Raw genomic sequence first — 6,942 nt, 5'->3', positions numbered from 1 at the left:
GGATACTTAGGTTCACACTTGAAATTGACCCATTCTTGTTTTCTCACACACTAGTGTCATTTCATAAACCATAGACCTCTTTATATAGTGCGAAGGATTAGGGTAACATTGTGACATCCCCATTTTCACATCTAGAAAAGACTGATTTTGTTTATGCTTTAAAAAAATCAGAGTACTTCTTTTAATAAAAATGTTGCGGAATTTGTTCCCAGTAAAACATGATAAATACGTTATCAAAACATTTTCGAGGAAATGTATTTTATTCATTTTAAAACGTCTGGGATGTCATCGTCAATACAGAAACATAAGCATAAACGGAACTTACATTTATTTACACTAGCGATCTACATCTCTTTAATCTCTCAGTGTAATGTGACTTCATATCAACACCTGTGATATAAATAAATTGAGTGGGTCAGGTTGGGAAACCTGGTGAGTACATAGGGTTTTCAACCCACAATAATATAATTATTATGTTTAAACAATCAAACAATCAACCCAATTACTCATCCCCATTATCTTCTTTAGTCTTAAGGATCTGCCCTAAGAATAAGCTATTCCTCGTTTATTTATTTATTCCTAAGGATCATCCTAAGGAATCGACATGAAGTCCATCGTTACCAAGGCTTATAGATTATAACTGGTGAACACGTAGTCCAAAACATCTGGTAAACACTTAGTTCAAAAGTAACTAGTGAACACACTTAGTTCAAAAATACCTAGTGAACACACTCAGTTCAAAAATACCTAGTGAACACACTCAGCTCAAAAATACCTAATGAGCACCTAGTTCAAAAACACCTACAGGTTACGAGCCTGCTAGCGTTTCACTGGACTGTCTAGTATCGTCCATGGTCGTCATCTATACTCCACTAGATGACTGGATCACTGTCAACATTGATGTCTTTCATCGTGTTATCACACAACAACTATTTCATCTACCCATGTTTTACCTAACACATTTTGTAGATATAAAATACATATATAGTTTAAATCATTTAAAACATGTATAAAAATCTTTCACCCAACATAGACAGCAAGTATTCAGACAATATGCACACATAACACGTAATTTATATTAAAATAATTCATATCTATGTGTAAGATGAAAGGGACTATGCACTCACCTGATAAGGTGATGACTCGGTACTCGGACAACACTTCGTTACTGTTAAAATAATTTCCCTCGGACAAAACCTAGTATCATTACCACTAGAGTTTAGTCTAACGTTAACCACGACTAATTAATAGTCTAGATATTATTACTATTATATAAGTGTTAAGAAACACTCTTATATAACTCATAATAATAACCCAAATACTCATTATAAGTCCCTAATAACGTTACTATATTAAAACATAAGCTATACTAAAGATAGGGTAGGCATAGCTCACTTACAACGGGTTTTAAAGAAAACCGGGCTTCGCTTGGAGTAGCGTTTCGAAACCGAAAGACCCTTTTTCTCAGGACTTCGGGAGCCTCGGGGCTTCCTTCGGGTGCTAGGAGGTTAACCTAGACTTTAGGGGGGTTTGGGGGGTATTAGAGAGAGTATGAAGAGAGGAAAGAAAGAGTATGGTGTGAGAAATGAAGGAGGGGTGCGTCTCTATTTATAGGCTGAATTGGGTCACTCACCTCGTGAGTTTTTAGTGTTCACCTCGTGAGCTTGTTTAGGCTCCAAGGCAAAACCTGGTGCTGACACGTGACATCGCACACAGAGGGTAAAACAACCAATTTTCAAAAAATCATAACTTTCGCATACGAACTCTGTTTTCGACGTTCTTTATATCCACGCGTAGGTAAAAACAAGATCTACAACTTTCATTTAGACTCTGTCGTCTAATTCTCGACCGATCTCAAATTTAACAGTAGAAGGAGTTTAGACTGCTAAATGACCGCGAAGAATTCGTAACTCCTTCATACGGAATCCGTTTTCGTCTATCTTTTTACCGTTGAGTTCCTATTAATGAGATCTTCAACTCTCATTAAGGTTGCGTAAGCCAAAAACTAATCAAACTAAAATTCGAGTTTCGGGCCGTGCACTGCTAAGCCAAATCTTAGAAAAATCATAACTTCCTTATACGAAGTCAGATTTGGGCGTTCTTTTTTTTGTATGTTATCGGTTTAACATATACTACAACTTTCGTTTAGATTTCTAAGGCTAAAAGTCTCTCCATCGTAAATTTACTATTTACACTTCTCGGTGTTGTGTCGGTTTTGCCGTAAAACTTCGACGGGCCATAACTTCTTCGTTATAACTCGGATTTCGGCGTTCTTTATATGTACGGAAACCTTGAGACGTATTCTACAACTTGGTTAAGACTATTTATTATAAATAATCTTTTTATGAAAAGTCTTTTTCGACACTTATTGCCTCTAATTTGACTAGCCCGGATCTACGGGCGTTACATACATTCATGTAAACCGTAATACCCATGACCTTTCATTTCCATAGGATCCATGAGTTAAAAACTCCATGGACTATCCATGCAAGCTTAGCCCAACCTAAATGCACTTGGCCCATCCTATACATATAAGAGTCCATCTTTAATTAGTTCCTTTTTGATCACTAAATTAATTCTAGATTAATTCTTGATCAATACTAATTAAATAATATGATTTCATATTAATATATTAGAACTTATAATATATTAATATAAATCACTAGTATCCTTTTTCTCATTTTGTCTATCCAATTGTCCCGATGCCATGCAACCTAAATGGACCACGCCAAATCGGGTCAATTACATACCAATTATAGTTATGGACTTAGACACTAATCTAACAGTCTCCAACTTGGATAAGTCTAAAACTATTATTGCATATGACTCCAAAACCCGACTAGCAATCGTAGCTCTTAAAGTCGATGTCGAACTCTGACTTAGTCAATGACTTGTCCATTAGATATGGGATCATATATTCCTCCATTCTAGATATCATATGGACTAAGACATGGATTATAATCATTCTCTCTGTCCATTTGTTGTTTCCTGATTTCCGATTTATGACGACCGACTAATTGAACAACTCACATCAGTCGAGGCTTGGCGAAGCACTTAGGGGTGTCGTCACTAAATCATCGAGGGGCCCACAAATATCGCTTTTATCCCTCCAAGGGTAAAAGGAATGGATAAAATTCGACACATATTCTTGTTCTACTACTTGTTGAATCATACACAAAGGCACGTTTTATAACATCGAGTTAACAATGCGGTTTTGTAACGTCCCAAAAATACAGACTAAAAATTTCTTTTTAAAACATTACTAAATCATAAATTGTCAAACCAAAAATAAATCCTAACACAATTCAGAGTGTTAATTCCAAAACATATTTCCATTATCAGAGTAAAACATCCCAGGCTGACTAATCAATGGTGTGTGCCATGCAATCACCCCGAGCTCTTCCCTCCGCTACCGGAAGTACCTGAAACCAAAACTGAAAACCGTATGCACGAAGCTTAGTGAGTTCCCCAACCTACCACATACCATGCATAATCACATACTGCATATATTGGGCCACGCTCGCTACTTCGGGCCTCGCCTGCTACATCGGCCCCGCCGATCCGAGGCCCCACCTGTCTTTGAGCCCCGCTCGGATACAAATTTGTTTCTCTTAGTCCCCGCCTGTCTCTGGGCCCCGCCCTCTGAACACATACTACATATAACAATGACATATAACACATAAACTGAGCATACCCTATTGCATTCCTGTACTAAGGCCTCGCCTGTTTTGAGCCTCGCCCCTGACCTGCTACTAGTGAGTCATGGAACCCCGTCCAAGCTCTTGTTGTAAGTGAGATACGGGCCCCTACCCACAATCACTCCACTCCTATCTCGGGCCTCACCCCTGCTCTGCTACTAATGAGGTATGGAACATCGTCCACCCTCTGCTATTGGTGAGATACGGGACCTCGCCCACACTCACCTCCCTACCAGGCACATACATGTATCACACAGACAACAAGTATAAACTATCATGTAAACCGATCCTTGGGCACCCGCCCGCTAACATTAGACCTTGGTCTTGAATATCATACTAGCATACAGTGCCAAGGGCTAACCCCCGGGTCTTCCTACTCATATTTACATGGGCCGACATTGTGGCCGTAGACCCATCCACACAGAGGGAAAACTCACCTTGCACTGCTGAAGCTCTGACTGATACTCTTCTGACTGCTATCTGACAACTCCCTAACCGCTGCTCCAATAGCTCCCCGAGCTTCAACATCAATATAACACTTAGTCCTAAACTGACCTCCAGAAGTTAAACTAAGTAAGCCCTGGTCAAAGTCAAAGTCCTGGTGAAATTCAACCTTCCAGGTTGACCCTACTAGCCGAGTCAGCCTATTGACTCGCCGAGTTCATGAATTCAGAAACCCCCCCAATCGCGACTTTACTCGCCAAGTCACCCCACGACTCGTCGAGTCCTTCAACTTCTGAGTCCTAGTCCTGTTTCTGACCAACCCACTGAGTCACCGCCTTAACACACTGACTCGACTCGCATCCAGAAGAGGTTAGGGTTTCGACCCGACTCGCCGAGTCCACCTTCATCATTTTCATTCTGTCAATTTCAGTCCATTCCATTGCTTCCCAATTGCAGATCTGGACTCCTAAGGCTAGCATCACACGTAAAGTTGCTAACTTTACGTGCATGCAAAGGGTTATGAAGCTAAAACACCAAATCCAAGCAAAAATGGTGGTCTATGACATAGAATGGAGCCATGGATGGAAAAAGCTAACAACTCCGAGCTTCTAGAACCCAAAAGTAGTCAGATATGAAGTCTTCTTCGTCCTCAAAGGCACAATACTCGGATTGGCATTGGAAATAGCCCAAAAGTGACAAAATCTAACTAGGAAAGGGGATCTAAATGAGTAACAGCCAAGGTATGAGCTTCATACCTTCAAATGATATGAAATATCACACTAACTCTGGATCTACTGCCCCTTCTTGAATCACCAAATGTCCATTTCTTCCTTCTAGCTTCAAATCACCCAAAAATGGCAAAGAAAGCTTGAGAGCACTTCAATGGAGGCTTAGGGTTTCGAGAGTAGGTAAATGGAGTGATGGAGGATGGGGTGGAGGCCTAAAATTATGCTTAAATAGGGTACCAAGACTGGAAATTATGGTTTCCCAACCCAGACTTGACTCGCCGAGTCAGTCGCTCTGACTCGCCGAGTCGGTCACTTAAATCTCGACGCAAAACCCGCTCCGAATCGTCGAGTTCACCCATGGACTCGACTAGTTGACCCCTTTGACTTAGGGTTTTCCTTTCCTTTCTTGGTCTTCCGGATTCCGGGTGTTACAGGTTTCGTACAATCAATGTATAACCAACTCATAGTCAACAACTCATATCTCTAGGTTTGAAGAATATAAGATATTATCTTCTCATGATCACTCGTGATAAAATCCATGAAGTGATTCAAATGAGCATGGGTTTAATCCAATACTCATAACTTATGAGCATTCATGAATGTTGTATCAACTCTCGCTATGTCCAACACCTTAGACATCTACAAGCCAACTTCATGACAATCTTGCCTTAATATCTACTTCCAATGTATTATCGACCGTGGATTGTTTGAATAACTTAGTCATTCGGGAAGAATGACCTAGTTATTCTGGAAGTCAAAAACTGCAAAGTGAAACACAAGAATAATCGAATCCAATATGGTCTCAGTACTTATGAATATAAATAAAACATCTTTTATTTATCACCATATTGATTACACATTGTATAATGTTTCAATTAATCGATTTTATACTTGAATCAAAACAATAGTCATGCCATGCTCTAAGCATGCACACTATGTTTGTCTAAACAATAGTTATGCCATACACCAAGTATGAAAACTATGTTTGTCTCTGATCTTTACTTTGTGGAATAGATCGACTGAACATAATTCCAATGATTCTCATTTCACAATCCCAAATCCTTACCACAAATGTAAGAATTCCAAATTCCTGCCATTTACCGAACTTTGTTAGATTTTAAACTTATATGCATTGATACTCTTGTAATGATTATGCACAAAATCACAAAGACTTGTCAACAGACATTACAGAGTATTCTGATGGAGATCAATCCCATGGAAACGAAGTCTCATATTCAAAATACATTGCTTTGAACATCCTTCTTGCATTAAGTTTTCTAATCTTACACAGATTGAATAACTTCCACCTATCGAGACATCTCCATATTCCCATTTTGACTATCACTTCTGAAAAAGAGTTGCCTCTTTTTAGAATATGTCAATATGGTCATTCAAAAATTTACACTATTCTTCCAACTTTCCATGAGCAACCAATCTTTGGTAAATCTTAGATTGTCCTCGACAATTGCTTAATCATTTTAGTCATATCCAATTCTAGATTTTTCCCCTCTTAATGCCCTAGGCATTTGGAAAATTTAGAAAGGATTAATATTATAGCACATGTAATCGATCCTATATCCGAAGCATATGGGACACGATTCATGAGTCTCACATAAAGACATGATCCTAGATCAGTCTATTGCTACAATATTTTGTTATTTGCCATTTTTTCATAATTCGACTATGAAGAGGGATGTCGTAATCATAATCAAATTTTGAGAACGCAATATAAATAGAATTTCCTTAAGTTGAGTCATTCCAACATAAAATTCACACACACACACACACATATATATATATATATATATATATATATATATATCCCTTACTAAATATGATTAAAATCTCAATCTAAGCTTTGTAGAATTGAAATGAAGTATAATTTCCTCTCACTTAATTATAGCAGAACAACTTTTCCTAATTGAAACTTTTGTTTTCTATAATTAATATTGCTAACTTGCAACACTTATCATAATTATCATGCTCCCGCTAACATGATAATTATCATCATAACACTTATGCTCCCACTAGCTTTGACATGTACTCAGAAATCAGCTGGACTTCTAAAAATC

Source organism: Lactuca sativa, chromosome 5, assembly GCF_002870075.4.
Source record: "Lactuca sativa cultivar Salinas chromosome 5, Lsat_Salinas_v11, whole genome shotgun sequence".
Classification (NCBI taxonomy): domain Eukaryota; kingdom Viridiplantae; phylum Streptophyta; class Magnoliopsida; order Asterales; family Asteraceae; genus Lactuca; species Lactuca sativa.
This window is presented reverse-complemented; position numbering follows the sequence as displayed.